Below are 21,143 nucleotides of genomic sequence, written 5' to 3'. Positions count from 1 at the left end.
AACTCTTGGTATATCTATGATGAAATAGATATTTGTGTACCTAAAAATATTTTTTTTAAAATAACAAGTAAACTATAAGGGAGTTGTAGTTCAAATTTCCATAAAAATGACTTAATTATTTTTTTGTACATAATATGTGCTAAGTTTTCTACCTCCACATCTCCTCCCGCCACACCTAAAATCTTTTCCGCTGCTGGCGAAAATTTTCCCGCTCCACATATGAGGGTATTTTTGTCACTCAGCGGCCGGTCCAGCCACCGGCGTGCGGCGAAAGCAGCGGCCGGTCCAGCCACCGGAGGGGCGACGCGAGCAGCGGCCGGTCCAACCACCGGCGGGGCGACGGGAGCAACGGCGTGACCTTGACCTCTCCAGGTACGGGCCTCTGGCGCCTGTGCTTCCCCGCTCCGGCTCGCCCAACCCAGCAGCACACTCCACCACCACATCTCTCTCTCTCTCTCTCTCTGCACCATCACACTCCACCGTTTCTCACTGTATTTGTTATGTCGTGGTGAAGGTTGCAGAGGTGGAAAGGAAGCAGAAGAGGGTGCCGTTCGACCAACCTCTCAGGACAAGCTGCTCACGGAGGTGCCCAAGTACAAGCGGACTATGTTCTCTGTCCTCCCCTAGGTAACTTCATGTTCATCCCACATCCAAGTAGGTGGTCCATTTTAACTAAATCCGATTCAGTTTCTGGACAACTAAGTCTACTTTTACTGAAGAAAAGTGGCGTTGCGGGAGTCTAGATAGCTCTGCAATAGTAGACTCATGATATTACGTGACCACGCAGCTCTAGTTCTGCCAGTCCCCATTGAAAATTCCAAATCAACATCAGTTCTGCACTGGCTGTTAATTTAAATATTTAATCCTATTGCTACACTTAATTTCTGCAAATTTAACGAACTGAACATTTGAACTGCAAATGTATTTTGTTTTGCACTTGCTCTCAACTGAATACTTGTATATTATACAAAGACATGATACATAAGCAATCTTTATCAATAGCTAAAAATGTGTAGCCTACAGCTTGTGTGTGACAGTGTGACTGATGTCGATGACAAGTAGTGAAGTGCTTGTGTCTAGATACTATTATATGTGCAACTATTTATCTACCTTTCAAAGCATCTGCCCACTTTATATTTTTAACTTGTAACTGCTATGCTGCTCCCTAGGCCATTAACTCGTCCAGCAAGCAAGGCAAGTAAACCAGGCAACAACCAAGCTGACTAGCACAGTTCCAATTCCCGTGAGATCCACTATGACAAAGATGACAACGAGCAAGAAACTCGCAGGTATACAACTTGTTTGTTGAGTGTGCTGTTTGGTTTTCTATGGACGTGAATTGTGCTTTGCATAGTTTCGTGCCTAGCTAATGTTTGTAACCTAGTAACTGAAATTTATACGTCTTCTAGGATTGCAAAACAAAATAAAATAGTTCGCTCCTGATATGTACTCTGTATAAAAAAAATATTTCGCTCCTGATTTGTATTTGTATTCTAGGATTGCTAAGAAACTCGCAGCTCAGTTGTTTGTGTTGTCTTGCTTCTCCTATGCATTTCAACCATTCAGTCTTACAATTATATTTTTTGTTCATGTAAAGAAGCGCCAACTGCTGAATACGAGAAGATTAGGGCTAAAAATTTGATGAGGAACAACCGCATATTCCAATCACTTGGCATCGCTGCATTAGGTATGATGGTTAGGAACTCAAATCGAATGCAGCAAAGTAGTGTCATCACCGATGGGGACTCAGCTTCTGCCATAACACAACAAGGCTCAAGCTCTGAGTAGAGTCCTGACGATGAGGTCATTGAGGAGGATGAAGTTGATGATATTGTAGTGGAGAAGGAAGATAAGGTGCTAATTCTACTTTTGTTTTTGAGGGATGGGGGCTATTTGTATGCTATATGTGCTTCAGTGCTTTGACTAATTCTGGAAATACATTTTTTGCATGAGATCTAATAGTTGTCTCTCTTTTATTATAATGCTTTGAAGGTTCCTAAGAAGGCAAGGAAGTCGATCAATAAAAAGACATGATGTCTGAAGATAGATATGTTGTCTTTATCTCTACCTTCCTTTACTAAACATCAGTTGTGCTACTTGGAGAGATGATGATAACATTGATTTGCATGCTATTATGGCTGCATACCCTTTTGAACTGCAACTTGGATTGCAATCTTTAGGGGCCTTTGTGGTTGCTCCATTAATTCTCATACATCTTTTTCCATGGTAGGAAACCTGTCAGTCGAACAAGGAGAACCGTTTCGAAGTTAAGTTCCATCAGAAAACTGGTTCTCGCCCCTACATTTCCCATGTGCATGCTTTGGTAAGGATCTCTCATGTTTTCATTTGCTACTACAGTGATTCTTTCAATTGTTTCTTATTGTTCCATTGTGTCGTGAACAATTTCAGAAAGAGGCTCGTAAGGGTGAAGAGTTGACTTTGTTTGATCTATTCAAGGAGTGCCACAATGGCAAGAAGACTGGTTTCTCTGAGCCAGTTAAGAAGGCGATAGTAAGTTTCTACTATTCTTTTCTGTGTTGATGAGGCTTGTTTACCTCATCCTTGTTACACTTGATTACATTATATGACTTCTGCTCGACAGATTTGATAGAGATGGGTTGTTCAAAGTAGTACAGTATATGATTCATGTTTTGTTATAGTTTGTTTGTCCCAATCCTCTGTTTCATTGCATTGCATATTCATTTTGGTACTGGAAATGCGACAATATTCAGGCAATTTTAGTTCTTGTTGCAGTCCAGCAGGTACTGCTTTGTCGTTTAACACTGGTAATTAAGAGAGTGTTGTATGCTCTTTGATTATTTTTCTAGTGATTGCCTGAAGCATCTATCTTCCTTGCTTTCGAAGTGGAGAAACTCTGTCATTTCATATACGGTCTGAATGAAATGTTTAGGACTTGTGGAAGTGGATTCTCTAATACTGTATACTGTACTAAAGAAACAACATATGCGCTCCTGAAATGTACTACATTCTTCTCCGCTCCATGTTCCCATTTAAGCTAAACAAAGGTGCACTTAGTTTCCTAATTTAAATTTCAACAATGGTTTGTTGTGTATGCTTACCTGTTTAATAAACCTGGTGCCATGCTTCTTTCATGTAGTTGATAGTAACTTGCAAAAAAAGTGATTCCCAAGAATGATTAATTCTGCTTGTCTGCTTCAAAGTTTTCAAATAACTACTAGTTAATTAGTAGCATGGAGACTGGATTATTATTTAGTCAACATTCTTGAATAGTTTGCTTATAAAGTTTCCTAGTCATTCAGAACCAACTGCAATGACATGTGTACATCTTTCTTTAAATGTCAGGCTGACATATAAAAAGCTATGGAACAAGGGGTACCAGAAGGTGGAGAACCAAAGAATGTTGCTGCTGTTGTTGCTGACATTCTCACTAAAGAATGTCCCTCAAACACATTCCTTCAAAATGTTGGCCTTGATTCGAGCTCCAAGAAGTTCAACAGGTCTGCATCTGCTTTGGATGCTCATGTACAAGAACTAGAGTACAAGCTTGAGAGGGAGAGGCAAGCCGCTGAGTTGATGTGAGAGGAGCTTGTTGAGGTCAAGAAGAAATCAGAGGAGACCGAAGCTGCACGCGCCGCAGAGTATCAGTTGTTACTGCAAAGAGTTGAGGCCACCGATGCGAGGGCTGTAGCAAGTGATGCTAGATTTGCGCGTCTCATGGATCTATTCGAAGGTAAAATAGTTTAGTACGGCATGGTTGATGTTGGCTTTGGGACCTTTGATGTTGAGTTGTTTGGACCTGGGGTTGATGAGTTTTGGTTGACTGGACATGTGAATCACAATATGGACCAGGGATTGGCTGTGGTTTGATGAGGTTCTGTTTTGGTTGGTGCATCTTATGAACATGGTGTACTGATACTAAGCTACTGGCTATGTTATTTTGGTTGGTGCATCTTATAAAACTGTGGCGTAATGATACTTTTGGGCCTAAGTTAATGAAATCTAGGAGAATTATATTTATCATTCTATTCTCCTGTATTGGTTGACTGCCAAATTGTGCAATGATTTTTTTTCTTTTTGAGCTACTGTTGGCTATTGGCTGGACAGCGAAAATACTAAATTGTATGAGTGGGCTTGCTCGTCTCAAGGCCCAATATAGTTTTTTTGATAGAAAAAGATTCATATATTTTTGTTGGTTAGAGAGAAGGGCTGGCATTGAATAAATGGACTGCACATTGCCTGAGCCCAAGAACTATAACAGGCCGTGGCCCAAAAGTAAATGTAAAAATGGGCTAAATTATTGGGCCCAGCCCATTGAAACAACTGATTTGGACTAATCCTACATGGCATCCATGTCATCATTTTTTCCATGCCAGCGCCATGCTGGTTCAGCCACATCAGATCCTAGGTGGCCTAGGCTCATTAGTAATGACCATAATTTTGGTCAAAGATTTAACGACCAAAATTTTGGTCAAGGGCGGCCATGACCAAAATTTCAGAAAAGGTCACGTTTGTTCGTTCTTGACGGCCAACTGTTGACCTTCCGAATTTGGTCAAAAAAAGGTCAATAAACGAAAGCAATGACGAATTAACGACCAAAATGGGGAGTCATAATTGACCGTATTTCTTGTAGTGGCGTCCGACACACCATGGCGACTCGCAAGTCCCCGGCTGATGCTTGGTACTCGCCGGCCCTGGATTCCCCAAATTTGTCGGAGAAGAATCTCGCCCTCGCGCGCCTGATGACGGTGGCGCAGGGCAGCGAGGGGGCGACTGTGCTCAAGGTCGGCTCCGACCAGCCTGAGGGCAAGGGGAGCACCTTCTACCGTTCTTCGTGAGCGCCATCGTCGCCGGTCTGGTGCCTCCTTTCTCCGAGTTCTTTTTTGCCGTTCTCCGCCAATACAATTTGCAGGCCCTGCATCTCCACCCCAACTCTGTCCTTCTCCTGGCGACTTTCGCCTACTATTGCGAGGCTCATGTTGGTGTGAAGCCCTCGGTGGCCTTGCTGCGCCACTTTTTCTCCCTCCGGGTTTCTGGCGCTCAGGTCTCCGCATGCGCGAGCTTCATTGCATACTCCAGCTCCAACGCCATCTCAAAGCCCGGGAAGAGGATCGAAGGCTACCGGAGCAAGTGGGTCATGATGGATGTCGGGCGCCTCCACCCTCGTCTGGTATTGCCCACGGGGCAACCTAAGTCCGTTGACGCATGGTCCCGCGCGGAGCTTGTCGACCCTCACGCGAAGGCGGTGTTGAGGAGGATGAACGCGGACCTGAGGCCAAGCAACTTGGGGGCGGCGAAGCTGACCGGGGCCACGCTCCTAAGGGAGTTCTTGGAGCACCGGGTGGCTCCGCTCCAGGAGCACTCGCTCCCACTGTGGAGGCTTGGAGGAGCAGACGCCGCCCTGCGCCTGAGCTCCGAGGCCCTGACCGACGAGGATCTGACTGCGTCCCTCCATTCCTTGGTTGGGGGAGATGTGGCGAGCCCGGTGGACGCCCCCGCCCCCCTGTTCCTCCGTGACGACTGGGAGCAGGTGGTGGACGCCTTGCCCACCTTCAACGGCGAGGGGCTGGTGCCCGCGGCAGCTCCCGAAGACCTGGCGGTCCTGGCGACGGTGAACTTGTCCTCCGACAGCTCCAGTGGGGAAGAAGAGGCGGAGGAGGAAGTGTCCGACTCGGAGGAGACTGGCGAGGATTGGAGGGAGTCCTTCCCTCGACGCAGGTCCCAGGCCCTCCGCTCCATGCCGGACGACGACGAGGCCAGCGCTAGGCGAGGAAGGGAGGGCTCTTCCTCGGTCACGAGGAAGGGCAGGTCGAGCCTGGTTCCCCCACGGTCTGCTCTGGTCCCTGGGGGTCCAAGGCCAGCTCCATCTCTTCTGACGCGCCTTTTGCTTCCGGGCCCTCCAAGGCTGACCCCCGCTGCAGACTCTCGGGCTTCAAGTATGGCCAGAAGTTGCTTGAGTCCACGGACGACGTCCAATAAGTGCTCGATTCGTGCTCTGCTTGGTTTCTGCCGCTGAGGCTTGACATTTGTGCTCTTTTAGCAGGCCGGCACCTGCGGCCAAGAGGTTGAAGGAGGCTTCTGCGGCCCTGCTTGGGGCGAATCCGTCTGCCGGGGAGACGCCTTCGGCCGTTGGGGGAGAGGACGGCGAGGCCCGCGCCTCTCCGACCCAACCGCCCTCGCGAGGCCAACTGGGGCACCCCGGCGAGGAGTCAGCCCCCGTGGCCCCGCTGGACCTGGAGTCGACTGTGCCCGATGCTGCGGCCGTGGCGGCCAAGGCTCAAGAGGTCCCTTCCTGCCAAGCCGTGGCCACGTTGCCATCTTCTCCGCCTGCTCCACAGGTTCTTGTCTCTTCTGCTCCCTCCGCTGCTGTCCTGGACCAGGTTGCCAACGAGCTGAGCCAACCGCGGGGGGATCTCCTGAGCGCGGACCCTCGTCTGGTGGCCGGGCGCCTGGAGTTGGCCTCTGGCTAGGCCCGTTTTGCTGCTTCCGTTCGAGCGGTGCTAAGCCATGCCGTGTCATCCTCCGACGAGGAGAGTCGGGCCACCAACCAAGCCAAGGCCGCTCGCGATGCTGCCCTGGGCGACGTCGCAAATGCCTAGGGCCGCTGCAAGACTGTAACACCCCGGATGTAACTTTCCCAATTTGTACTCCAACTCTTGCCGTTTCCGGCGTTAAGTTATTTTATTTTCTCGGATTCGGGTCTTTGTCTCCGTGTGTTGTGGTCGTTGTCATGCATCTCATATCATGTCATCATGTGCATTGCATTTGCATACGTGTTCATCTCATGCATTCGAGCATTTTCCCCGTTGTCCGTTTTGCATTCCGGCGCTTCGTTCTCCTCCGGTGGTCATTTCTAGCTTTCTTTCGTGTGTGGGGATTAAACATTTCCGGATTGGACCGAGATTGCCAAGCGGTCTTGGTTTACTACCGGTAGACCGCCTGTCAAGTTTCGTATCATTTGGACTTCGTTTGATACTCCAACGGTTAACCGAGGGACTGAGAAGGCCTCGTGTGTGTTGCATCCCAACACCCTTCCAATTTGGCCCAAAAACCCACCTAAACCTGCTCCATCATCTAGAGCGTTCGATCACAATCGCCTGGCCAAAAACCGTACCTCATTTGGACTCTTCTAACTCCCTCTACCTATAAATATAGCCTCCTCCCCAAAAATTTCGGATCAAGTCGACCCTAACCCTAGCTCCCCGCTCCTCTCCGCGCGCCGGACGTGTCCGTCGGCCCCGGACAACGTCCGCCGCCGCCCGCGCCCTCTCAGCGATCGCCACGTGGCGCGCCGCCGCCTCCCACCGCGCCGGCCCGCGGGGCCCGACCGCGGCCCTCCCGGCCCGAGTCTCCACCGCCGCTTCGCCCGCCTCCCCGCCGCCCGAGCGCCGCCCGCGCTGCTCCCGCCGCCACCGCGCGCCATCGCCGCCGCCACCACGCGCCCTCGCTGGCGCCGCCGCATCCGCGCGCTGCCCGAGCTCGTCGCCGGCCGCCGCCGCCTCGCCGCCCTCCGCCGCCGCCTCGCCGTCCCCTCCCTCCTCCGGCCAGATCCGGTCGATGAGCGACCGGATCCGGCGACCTCGACCTCGCCGGCCGCCGTCTTCGAACTCCGGCGAGCAGCGCCACCGCCTCGTTTTGTGTGCTCGGGTCAAACCCTAGATCCGGAGGTGTTTTTTTTCTTCTAAGTCCCTGTTTCCACAGATCCATATGCTCCTGTTTATGGCCTCGTAACTTTGCATCCGTAGCTCCATTTTTGGCATATAGTGTATCAAAATGTTCATCTCAGAGAGTACATCATTTCATTCCATTGCATCATTTTCATTTGAGTTCATCTTGATGCCCGAAATGCTGTTAGAAGAGGGCTACTTGAGATATTTGTCAGATCTGCTGCTCCATTTAGCTTTTTGTCATTTTTGCCATGATTATTGTGTGCATGATATGCCCATGAGTTCTACATATGTTTTGTTAAGGGTTTTGCCATCTTTCCAGAGGTGCAACCCATGTATTTTTGTGATGTGTGTGGTGACTAGCACAAGCTTGCCAAGTGAGGCACTTGGTAATTCTGATTTCAGGGACTAAGCAATTCCACTAAGTCCTTGAGCTGTTTATCTCATATGGCCATATGTTCATGTTGTTTCCTAGTGATCCGTGCCTCTTTTGAGGATGATCAGTAAGGATGTTTTGTTAATCTTGTAGTGCTATATCCATCCATGTCTTTGTTTGCAATTATGGAGCACCCTAACTTGAGTCAATCGAGCTCTACTTTTGCTACTTTGTGAATCTGAGCAGATTGTCAACTTGTTTGCAATTTTGCCGATGATGTTGTAGTTGATCTGCGCATGCTATGCTATTGTTCTTGCTTTGTCTAGCTTGCATTTTGTGAGTTCTTATTGGGTGTAAGATTAGATTATCATGACTTTCTCCGTAGTGAGTGCATCGAGCTCGTAAACATGCCTACTTGATATCTGTTTTCAGCATGCTCCAGTTTTCACTAAGTCTGAGAACTGATTATGTTTTTGCTATGTTCACATGCTTGCAATTGTATTTTCTGATTCCTTTTGGCTCTAGGTCACTAAGGGACTTTTGTTAATCTCTTTGAGTAGCTCCATGCCATCCTTTACTTTGCCATGTTCAGGTCCTGTAGCATATAGTTTTGTTGCTCCGAAGAGTGCTATCTGATCTGAAATTCCAGACAAGTGTTGATTTCACTAAGTCTAAAATCTGTTTGCCATATGCATTTTTGCCATGCTTGTTTGAACCTGTTAATGGATGAATTGGCCGTAGCTCAGTGCTAGACTTTTGATAAGAATCATGAATGCATCCCTGCCATGTATTTTGTTGTCATGTTTGGGTGCTGTAGCATGTTCATCTTGTCGCATTTAGATGGCTATTTGCTGTAAATCGCAGACCGGTGTCATATTCGAATTGCTTGCCATTTCCAAACCGTAGCTCCAATTCCGACGTTCTTTATATCGTTTTCAAGCGATTTCATCTCATCTTTCCAGTGGCACACTTGGATTTCCAAGTTGAGGCCAGGTTCATGCATTCCCTGGCACATCTTGCATATGCATCCCGCATCGCATCCCGCATAGCATACCATCCTTGCATCATATTGTTCCAGCCTTGCACGTGGTTGATTGTGTCCTTGTTGCTTGTTTATCTTGTTTGGGTAGAGCCGGGAGACGAGTTCGCTAACAAGGAGCCTGTTGGGTTTGCTTTCCAGGTTCCAGTCAACTCTGACAACTGTGCAGGCTAGATGATCATACCCTTGAAATCACTACTATCTTTGCTTTGCTAGATGCTCGCTCTTTTGCTATGCCAATGCTACGATGCCTACCACTTGCTTTCAAGCCTCTCAATATTGCCATGTCAAACCTCTAACCCACCATGTCCTAGCAAACCATTGATTGACTATGTTACCGCTTTGCTCAGCCCCTCTTACAGCGTTGCTAGTTGCAGGTGAAGATTTGAGGCCGTTCCTTGTTGGAACATTATTTTACTTGTTGGGATATCATAATATTTCCATGTTATCTTAATGCATCTATATACTTGGTAAAGGTTGGAAGGCTCGGCCTCTCGCCTAGTGTTTTATTCCACTCTTGCCGCCCTAGTTTCCGTCATATCGGTGTTATGTTCCCGGATTTTGCGTTCCTTACGCGGTTGGGTTATAATGGGAACCCCTTGATAGTTCGCTTTGATTAAAGCTTTTCCAGCAATGCCCAACCTTGGTTTTACCATTTGCCACCTAGCCTCTTTTTCCCTTGGGTTTCCGGAGCCCGAGGGTCATCTTATTTTAAACCCCCCCGGGCCAGTGCTCCTATGAGTGTTGGTCCACCTGTCAGCTGCCGGTGGCCACCAGGGGCAACTCTGGGCTGGCCTACCCGTACCTAGGACAATCTGAGTGTGCCCTGAGAAAGAGATATGTGCAGCTCCTATCGGGATTTGTCGGCACATTCGGGCGGTGTTGCTGGTCTTGTTTTAACCTGTCGAAGTGTCTTGAAGAACCGAGATGCCGAGTCTGATCGGAACGTCTTGGGAGGAGGTCTATTCCTTCGTTGACCGTGAGAGCTTGTCATGGGCTAAGTTGGGACTCCCCTGCAGGGATTTGAACTTTCGAAAGCCATGCCCGCGGTTAGGGGCAGATGGGAATTTGTTAATGTCCGGTTGTAGATAACTTGAACCTTAACTTAACTAAAATGAATCAACAGTGTGAGTTACCATGATGGTATCTTCTCGGCGGAGTCCGAGAAGTGAACACGGTGTTGGAGTAATGTTTGCGCAGGTTGTTCTCTAGTTTCTCGCTCGCGCTTTGCCTCCTCTTCTCGCTCTCTCTTTTGCGAATAAGTTAGCCACTATATTTGCTAGTCGCTTGCTGCAGCTCCACATATATTTTTTACCTTGCCTTACCTATAAGCTTAAATAGTCTTGATCGCGAGGGTGCGAGATTGCTGAGTCCCTGTGGCTCACAGATTACTATTACACCAGATGCAGGGCCCGATGATTCCGCTCCAGGTGACGCGTTTGAGCTCAAGTGGGAGTTCGACGAAGACTCTCAACGTTACTATGTTTCTTTTCCTGATGATCAGTAGTGGTGCCCAGTTGGGGGTGATCGGGACCGTGTCGCATGTTGGGCTCTCTTTTATTTTGGCGCCGTAGTCGGGCCATGAGTGTTTGGATGATGTAATGTTATTTATGTACTTGATTGACATGGCGAGTGTAAGCCAACTATGTTATCTCCCCTTTTATTACATATATATTACATGGGATGTTGTGAAGATTGCCTAACTTGCGACATATGCCTTCAATGTGATTATGCCTCTAAGTCGTGCCTCGACACGTGGGAGATATAGTCGCATCGAGGGTGTTACAAAGACGCTTGAGGCTGAGCTGCAGGGCCTGCGCGACGAGCTCGCCAAGGAGGTGCGCAGCCGCCAGGAGAAGGATAAGGAGATGAAGGCTAGGGAGGCCGCCGCCAAGGACCGGGATGTTGGGGAACGTAGTAATTTCAAAAAATTTCCTACGCACACGCAAGATCATGGTGATGCATAGCAACGAGAGGGGAGAGTGTGATCTACGTACCCTTGTAGACCGACAGCGGAAGCGTTAGCACAACGCGGTTGATGTAGTCGTACGTCTTCACGGCCCGACCGATCAAGCACCGAAACTACGGCACCTCCGAGTTCTAGCACACGTTCAACTCGATGACGATCCCCGGACTCCGATCCAGCAAAGTGTCGGGGAAGAGTTCCGTCAGCACGACGGCGTGGTGACGATCTTGATGTACTACTGTCGCAGTGCTTCGCCTAAGCACCGCTACAATATTATCGAGGATTATGGTGGAAGAGGGCACCGCACACGGCTAAGAATATGATCACGTGGATCAACTTGTGTGTCTATGGGGTGCCCCTGCCCCCGTATATAAAGGAGTGGAGGAGGGGAGGGCCGTCCCTCTCTATGGCGCGCCCTAGGGGAGTCCTACTCCCACCGGGAGTAGGATTCCCCCTTTCCTAGTCCAACTAGGAGTCCTTCCATGTAGTAGGATTAGGAGACAAGGAAGGGGAAGAGGGAAGAGAAGGAAGGAGGGGGCGCAGCCCCTTCCCCTAGTCCAATTCGGACTAGGCCTTGGGGGGCGCGCGGCCTGCCTCTCCCTCTCCTCTAAAGCCAAATAAGGCCCATATACTTCTTCTTCCGTATTCCCGTAACTCCCCGGTACTCCGAAAAATATCCGAACCACTCGGAACCTTTCCGATGTCCGAATATAGTCGTCCAATATATCGATCTTTACGTCTCGACCATTTCGAGACTCCTCCTCATGTCCCCGATCTCATCCGGGACTCCGAACTCCTTCGGTACATCAAAACTCATAAACTCATAATATAACTGTCATCGAAACCTTAAGCGTGTGGACCCTACGGGTTCGAGAACAATGTAGACATGACCGAGACACGTCTCCGGTCAATAACCAATAGCGGGACCTGGATGCCCATATTGGCTCCTACATATTCTACGAAGATCCTTTATCAGTCAGACCGCATAACAACATACGTTGTTCCCTTTGTCATCGGTATGTTACTTGCCCGAGATTCGATCGTCGGTATCTCAATACCTAGTTCAATCTCGTTACCGGCAAGTCTCTTTACTCGTTCCGTAATACATCATCTCCAACTAACTCATTAGTTGCAATGCTTGCAAGGCTTGTGATGTGCATTACCGAGAGGGCCCACAGAGATACCTCTCCGACAATCGGAGTGACAAATCCTAATCTCGAAATACGCCAACCCAACATCTACCTTTGGAGACACCTGTAGAGCACCTTTATAATCACCCAGTTACGTTGTGACGTTTGGTAGCACACAAAGTGTTCCTCCGGCAAACGGGAGTTGCATAATCTCATAGTCATAGGAACATGTATAAGTCATGAAGAAAGCAATAGCAACATACAAAACGATCGAGTGCTAAGCTAACGGAATGGGTCAAGTCAATCACATCATTCTCCTAATGATGTGATCCCGTTAATCAAATAACAACTCTTTGTCTATGGTTAGGAAACATAACCATCTTTGATTAGTGAGCTAGTCAAGTAGAGGCATACTAGTGACACTCTGTTTGTCTATGTATTCACACATGTATTATCTTTCCGGTTAATACAATTCTAGCATGAATAATAAACATTTATCATGAAATAAGGAAATAAATAATAACTTTATTATTGCCTCCAGGGCATATTTCCTTCATTCTCCCACTTGCACTAGAGTCAATAATCTAGTTCACATTGCCATGTGATTTAGCACCAATAGTTCACATCATTATGTGACCAACACTCACAGGGTTTACTAGAGTCAATAATCTAGTTCACATCGCTATGTGATTAACACCCAAAGAGTACTAAGGTGTGATCATGTTTTGCCTGTGAGAGAAGTTTAGTCAACAGGTCTGCTATATTCAGATTCGTATGTATTTTGCAAATTTCTATGTCAACAATGCTCTGCACGGAGCTACTATAGCTAATTTCTCCCACTTTCAATATGTATCCAGATTGAGACTTAGAGTCATCTAGATCAGTGTCAAAATTTGCATCGACGTAACCCTTTACGACGAACCTTTTTGTCATGTCCATAATCGAGAAATATATCCTTATTCCAGTAAGGATAATTTTGACCGCTGTCCAGTGGTCTACTCCTAGATCACTATTGTACTCCCTTGCCAAAATCAGTGTAGGGTATACAATAGATCTGGTACACAGCATGGCATACTTTATAGAACCAATGGATGAGGCATAGGGAATGATTTTCATTCTCTTTCTATCTTCTGCCGTGGTCGGGCTTTGAGTCTTACTCAATTTCACACCTTGTAACACAGCCAAGAACTCTTTTCTTTGACTGTTCCATTTTGAACTACTTCAAAATCTTGTCAAGGTATGTACTCATTGAAAAAAACTTATCAAGCGTCTTGATCTATCTCTATAGATCTTGATGCTCAATATGAGCTTCAAAGCGTATATTCTACATTATTTCCGATCAACAATATGTCATACACATATACTTATCAGAAATGCTGTAGTGCTCCCACTCACTTTCTTGTAAATACAGACTTCACCGCAAGTCTGTATAAAACTATATGCTTTGATCAACTTATCAAAGCGTATATTCCAACTCCGAGATGCTTGCACCAGTCCATAGATGGATCGCTGGAGCTTGCATATTTTGTTTAGCACCTTTAGGATTGACAGAACCTTCTGGTTGCATCATATACAACTCTTCTTCAAATCCATTAAGGAATGTAGTTTTGTTTATCCATTTGCCAGATTTCATAAAAATGCGGCAATTGCTAACATGATTTGGACAGACTTAAGCATCACTACGACTGAGAAATTTTTATCGTAGTCAACACCTTGAACTTTGTCAAAAACCTTTTTCGACAAGTCTAGCTTTGTAGATAGTAACACTACTATTAGCGTCCGTCTTCCTCTTGAAGATCCATTTATTTTCTATGGCTTGCCGATCATCGGGCAAATCCATCAAAGTCCATACTTTGTTCTCATACATGGGTCATATCTCAGATTTCATGGCCTCAAACCATTTCGCGGAATCTGGGCTCATCATCGCTTCCTCATAGTTCGCAAATTTGTCATGGTCTAGTAACATGACTTCCAGAACAGGATTACCGTACCACTCTGGTGCGGATCTCACTCTGGTTTACCTACGAGATTCGGTAGTGACTTGATCTGAAGTTACATGATCATCATCATTAGCTTCCTTACTAATTGGTGTAGTAGTCACAAGAACAGATTTCTGTGATGAACTACTTTCCAATAAGGGAGCAGGTACAGTTACCTCATCAAGTTCTACTTTCCTCCCACTCACTTCTTTCGAGAGAAATTCCTTCTCTAGAAAGGATCCATTCAAAGCAACGAATATCTTGCCTTCGGATCTGTGATAGAAGGTGTACCCAACATTTTCTTTTTGGGTATCCTATGAAGACGCACTTCTCCGATTTGGGTTTGAGCTTATCAGGTTGAAACTTTTTCACATAAGCATTGCAACCTCAAACTTTAAGAAACGACAGCTTAGGTTTCTTGCCAAACCATAGTTCATACGGTGTCGTTTCAACGGATTTAGATGGTGCCCTATTTAACGTGAATGCAGCTGTCTCTAATGCATAACCCCAAAACGATAGTGGTAGATTGGTAAGAGACATCATAGTTCGCACCATATCTAATAAAGTACGGTTATGACGTTCGGACACACCATTATGCTGTGGTGTTCCAGGTGGCGTGAGTAGTGAAACTATTTCACATTGTTTTTAACTGAAGGCCAAACTCGTAACTCAAATATTTTACTTCTGCGATCATATCGTAGAAACTTTTTATTTTTGTTACGATGATTCTCCACTTCACTCTGAAATTCTTTGAACTTTTCAAATGTTTCAGACTTGTGTTTCATCAAGTAGATATACCCATATCTGCTCAAATCATCTGTGAAGGTCAGAAAATAACGATACCCGCCGTGAGCCTCAACACTCATCGGATCACATACATCAGTATGTATTATTTCCAATAAGTCAGTTGCTCGCTCCATTGTTCCGAAGAACGGAGTCTTAGTCATCTTGCCCATAAGGCATGGTTCGCAAGCATCAAGTGATTCATAATCAAGTGATTCCAAAATCCCATCAGCATGGAGTTTCTTCATGCGCTTTACACCAATATGACCTAAACGGCAGTGCCACAAATAAGTTGCATTATCATTATTAACTTTGCATCTTTTGTCTTCAATATTATGAATATGTGTATCACTACGATCGAGATCCAATGAACCATTTTCATTGGGTGTGTAACCATATATGGTTTTATTCATGTAAACAGAACAACAATTATTCTCTAACTTAAATGAATAACCGTATTGCAATAAACATGATCAAATCATATTCATGCTCAACGCAAACACCAAATAACACTTATTTAGGTTCAACGCTAATCCCGAAAGTATAGGGAGTGTGCGATGATGATCATATCAATCTTGGAACTACTTCCAACAAACATCGTCACTTCACCCTTAACTAGTTTCTGTTTATTCTGCAACTCCTGTTTCGAGTTAATACTCTTAGCAACTGAACCAGTATCAAATACCGAGGGGTTGCTACGAACACTAGTAAAATACACATTAATAATCTGTATATCAAATATACCTTTGTTCACTTTGCCATCCTTCTTATCCGCCAAATACTTGCGGCAGTTCCGCTTCCAGTGACCAGTCCCTTTGCAGTAGAAGCACTTAGTCTCAGGCTTAGGACCAGACTTGGGCTTCTTCACTTGAGCAGCAACTTGCTTGCTGTTCTTCTTGAAGTTCCCCTTCTTCCCTTTGCCCTTTTATTGAAACTAGTGGTCTTGTCTACCATCAACACTTGATGCTCTTTCTTGATTTCTACCTTCATCGATTTCATCATCATGAAAAGCTCGGGAGTCGTTTTCATCATCCCTTGCATACTATAGTTCATCACAAAGTTCTACTAACTTGGTGATGGTGACTAGAGAATTCTGTCAATCACTATCTTATCTGGAAGATTAACTCCCACTTGATTCAAGCGATTGTAGTACCCAGACAATCTGAGCACATGCTCACTAGTTGAGCGATTCTCCTCCATCTTTTGGCTATAGAACTTGTTGGAGACTTCATATCTCTCAACTCGGGTATTTGCTTGAAATATTAACTTCAACTCCTGGAACATCTCATATGGTCCATGACGTTCAAAACGTCTTTTGAGGTCCCGATTCTAAGCCGTTAAGCATGGTGCACTAAACTATTAAGTAGTAATCATATTGAGCTAGCCAAACGTTCATAACGTCTGCATCTGCTCCTGCAATAGGTCTGTCACCTAGCGGTGCATCAAGGACATAATTCTTCTGTGCAGCAATGAGGATAAACCTCAGATCACGGATCCAATCCGCATCATTGCTACTAACATCTTTCAACACAATTTTCTCTAGGAACATATCAAAATAAACACAGGGAAGCAACAACGCGAGCTATTGATCTACAACATGATTTGCAAAATACTACCAGGACTAAGTTCATGATAAATTTAAGTTCAATTAATCATATTACTTAAGAACTCCCACTTAGATAGACATCCCTCTAATCCTCTAAGTGATCACGTGATCCAAATCAACTAAACCATGTCCGATCATCACGTGAGATGGAGTAGTTTCATTGGTGAACATCACTATGTTGATCATATCTACTATATGATTCATGCTCGACCTTTCGATCTCCGTGTTCCGAGGCCATATCTGTATATGCTTGGCTCGTCAAGTATAACCTGAGTATTCCGCGTGTGCAACTATTTTGCACCCGTTGTATTTGAACGTAGAGCCTATCACACCCGATCATCACGTGGTGTCTCAGCACGAAGAACTTTCGCAACGGTGCATACTCAGGGAGAACACTTCTTGATAATTAGTGAGAGATCATCTTAAAATGCTACGGTCAATCAAAGCAAGATAAGATGCATAAAAGATAAACATCACATGCAATCAATATAAGTGATATGATATGGCCATCATCATCTTGTGCTTGTGATCTCCATCTTCGAAGCACCGTCGTGATCACCATCGTCACCGGCGCGACACCTTGATCTCCACCGTAGCATCATTGTCGTCTCGCCAATCTTATGCTTCCACGACTATCGCTACCGCTTAGTGATAAAGTAAAGCATTACAGCGCGATTGCATTGCATACAATAAAGCGACAACCATATGGCTCCTGCCAGTTGCCGATAACTCGGTTACAAAACATGATCATCTCATACAATAAAATTTAGCATCATGTCTTGACCATATCACATCACAACATGCCCTGCAAAAACAAGTTAGACGTCCTCTACTTTGTTGTTGCAAGTTTTACGTGGCTGCTACGGGCTTAAGCAAGAACCAATCTTACCTACGCATCAAAACCACAACGATAGTTTGTCAAGTTGGTGCTGTTTTAACCTTCGCAAGGACCGGGCGTAGCCACACTCGGTTCAACTAAAGTTGGACAAACTGTCACCCGCTAGCCACCTTTGTGCAAAGCACGTCGGGAGAACCGGTCTCCCATAAGCGTACGCGTAATGTCGGTCCGGGCCGCTTCGTCCAACAATACCGCCGAACCAAAGTATGACATGCTGGTAAGCAGTATGACTTATATCGCCCACAACTCACTTGTGTTCTACTCGTGCATATAACATCAACACATAAAACCTAGGCTCTGATACCACTGTTGGGGAATGTAGTAATTTCAAAAAATTTCCTACGCACACGCAAGATCATGGTGATGCATAGCAACGAGAGGGGAGAGTGTGATCTACGTACCCTTGTAGACCGACAGCGGAAGCGTTAGCACAACGCGGTTGATGTAGTCGTACGTCTTCACGGCCCGACCGATCAAGCACCGAAACTACGACACCTCCGAGTTCTAGCACACGTTCAGCTCGATGACGATCCCCAGACTCCGATCCAGCAAAGTGTCGGGGAAGAGTTCCGTCAGCACGACGGCGTGGTGACGATCTTGATGTACTACTGTCGCAGTGCTTCGCCTAAGCACCGCTACAATATTATCGAGGATTATGGTGGAAGAGGGCACCGCACACGGCTAAGAATATGATCACGTGGATCAACTTGTGTGTCTATGGGGTGCCCCCTGCCCCCGTATATAAAGGAGTGGAGGAGGGGAGGGCCGGCCCTCTCTATGGCGCGCCCTAGGGGAGTCCTACTCCCACCGGGAGTAGGATTCCCCCTTTCCTAGTCCAACTAGGAGTCCTTCCATGTAGTAGGATTAGGAGACAAGGAAGGGGAAGAGGGAAGAGAAGGAAGAGGGGGCGCAGCCCCTTCCCCTAGTCCAATTCGGACTAGGCCTTGGGGGGCGCACGGCCTGCCTCTCCCTCTCCTCTAAAGCCCAATAAGGCACCTATCCTTCTTCTTCCGTATTCCCGTAACTCCCCGGTACTCCGAAAAATACCCGAACCACTCGGAACCTTTCCGATGTCTGAATATAGTCGTCCAATATATCGATCTTTACATCTCGACCATTTCGAGACTCCTCGTCATGTCCCCGATCTCATCCGGGACTCCGAACTCCTTCGGTACATCAAAACTCATAAACTCATAATATAACTGTCATCGAAACCTTAAGCGTGCGGACCCTACGGGTTCGAGAATAATGTAGACATGACCGAGACACGTCTCCGGTCAATAACCAATAGCGGAACCTGGATGCTCATATTGGCTCCTACATATTATACGAAGATCTTTATCGGTCAGACCGCATAACAACATACGTTGTTCCTGTTGGGGAACGTAGCAGAAATTCAAAATTTTCCTACGTGTCACCAAGATCTATCTATGGAGAGACCAGCAACGAGGGGAAGGAGAGTGCTTTTACATACTCTTGTAGATGGCTGAGCGGAAGCGTTCAAGAGAACGGGGTTGATGGAGTCGTACTCGTCGTGATCCAAATCACCGATGATCCTAGTGCCGAACGGACGGCACCTCCGCGTTCAACACACGTACAGCCCGGTGACGTCTCCCATGCCTTGATCCAGCAAGGAGAGAGGGAGAGGTTGAGGAAGACTCCATCCAGCAGCAGCACAACGGCGTGGTGGTGATGGAGGAGCGTGGCAATCCTGCAGGGCTTCGCCAAGCACCGCGATATGAGGAGAAAGAGAGGGAGGGCTGCACCAACAGGCAGAGATCAGATCGCGTGTTATGGGCAGCCCCTAGGCCTCACTATATATAGGGGAGAGGGAGGAGGGTGCGCCCCCTCTAGGGTTCCCACCCCTAGGGGGGGCAGCCCTAGATGGGAAAGGGGAGGCGGCCAAGGGAGGAATCCCTCCTCCCCAAGGCACCTAGGAGGTGCCTTCCCCTCCTAGGACTCTTCCTTTAGGGTTTCCCCCACCCTAGGCGCATGGGCCCTAGGGGGAAGTGGCGCCCCAGCCCACTTTGGGCTGGATCCCTTCCCACTTCAGCCCATGGGGCCCTCCGGGATAGGTGGCCCCACCCGGTGGACCCCCGGGACCCTTCCGGTGGTCCCGGTACAATACCGATGACCCCGAAACTTGTCCCGATGGCCGAAATAGGACTTCCTATATATAAATCTTTACCTCCGGACCATTCCGGAACTCCTCGTGACGTCCGGGATCTCATCCGGGACTCCGAACAACATTCGGTAACCACATAAAAGCTTCCTTTATAACCCTAGCGTCATCGAACCTTAAGTGTGTAGACCCTACGGGTTCGGGAGACATGCAGACATGACCGAGACGTTCTCCGGTCAATAACCAATAGCGGGATTCTGGATACCCATGTTGGCTCCCACATGTTCCACGATGATCTCATCGGATGAACCACGATGTCAAGGACTTAATCAATCCCGTATACAATTCCCTTTGTCTAGCGGTATGATACTTGCCCGAGATTCGATCGTCGGTATCCTGATACCTTGTTCAATCTCGTTACCGGCAAGTCTCTTTACTCGTTTCGTAACACATCATCCCATGATCAACTCCTTGATCACATTGTGCACATTATGATGATGTCCTACCGAGTGGGCCCAGAGATACCTCTCCGTTTACACGGAGTGACAAATCCCAGTCTCGATTCGTGCCAACCCAACAGACACTTTCAGAGATACCCGTAGTCTACCTTTATAGCCACCCAGTTACGTTGTGACGTTTGGTACATCCAAAGCACTCCTACGATATCCGGGAGTTGCACAATCTCATGGTCTAAGGAAATGATACTTGACATTAGAAAAGCTTTAGCATACGAACTACGCGATCTCTGTGCTAGGCTTAGGATTGGGTCTTTGTCCATCACATCATTCTCCTAATGATGTGATCCCGTTATCAATGACATCCAATGTCCATGGTCAGGAAACCGTAACCATCTATTGATCAACGAGCTAGTCAACTAGAGGCTTACTAGGGACATGGTGTTGTCTATGTATCCACACATGTATCTGAGTTTCCTATCAATACAATTCTAGCATGGATAATAAACGATTATCATGAACAAGGAAATATAATAATAAATAATTTATTATTGCCTCTAGGGCATATTTCCAACAGTCTCCCACTTGCACTAGTCAATAATCTAGTTCACATCGCCATGTGATTAACACTCACAGGTCACATCGCCATGTGACCAACATCCAAAGAGTTTACTAGTGTCACTAAACTAGTTCACGTCATCATGTGATTAAGACTCAATGAGTTCTGGGTTTGATCATGTTATGCTTGTGAGAGAGGTTATAGTCAACGGGTCTGAACCTTTCAGATCCGTGTGTGCTTTACAAATCTCTATGTCATCTCCTAGATGCAGCTACCACGTTCTATTTGGAGCTATTCCAAATAACTGTTCTACTTGGAGCTATTCTAAATTGTTGCTCCATTATACGTATCCGGTATCTCTACTCAGAGCTATCCGGATAGGTGTTAAGCTTGCATCGACGTAACCCTTTACGACGAACTCTTTTACCACCTCCATAATCGAGAAAATTCCTTAGTCCACTAGTTACTAAGGATAACTTTGACCGCTGTCCTGTGATCCATTCTTGGATCACTCTTGTACCCCTTGACTGACTCATGGCAAGGCACACTTCAGGTGCGGTACACAGCATAGCATACTGTAGAGC

General features: G+C 46.7%; 1 long non-coding RNA gene across 2 annotated transcripts; it reads left to right on the top strand.

Annotated features, from left to right (window-relative positions):
• Positions 1-238: 238 nt before the first annotated feature.
• LOC125550450 lies at positions 239-3,957 on the top strand. 2 transcript variants are annotated; one of them, XR_007301644.1, is made up of 7 exons: positions 239-372; positions 515-627; positions 1,170-1,289; positions 1,598-1,854; positions 1,993-2,323; positions 2,410-2,511; positions 3,325-3,957. It is a non-coding gene; the product is annotated as an uncharacterized LOC125550450 (long non-coding RNA). The 2 variants fall into 2 exon arrangements; XR_007301645.1 differs by having other exon boundaries at positions 515-654.
• Positions 3,958-21,143: the final 17,186 nt, after the last annotated feature.

This window comes from Triticum urartu, chromosome 4 (genome assembly GCF_003073215.2).
Source record: "Triticum urartu cultivar G1812 chromosome 4, Tu2.1, whole genome shotgun sequence".
NCBI lineage: Eukaryota > Viridiplantae > Streptophyta > Magnoliopsida > Poales > Poaceae > Triticum > Triticum urartu.
The sequence above is the reverse complement of the archived record's forward strand: the minus strand, read 5'-3'. Positions and strand labels throughout refer to the sequence as shown.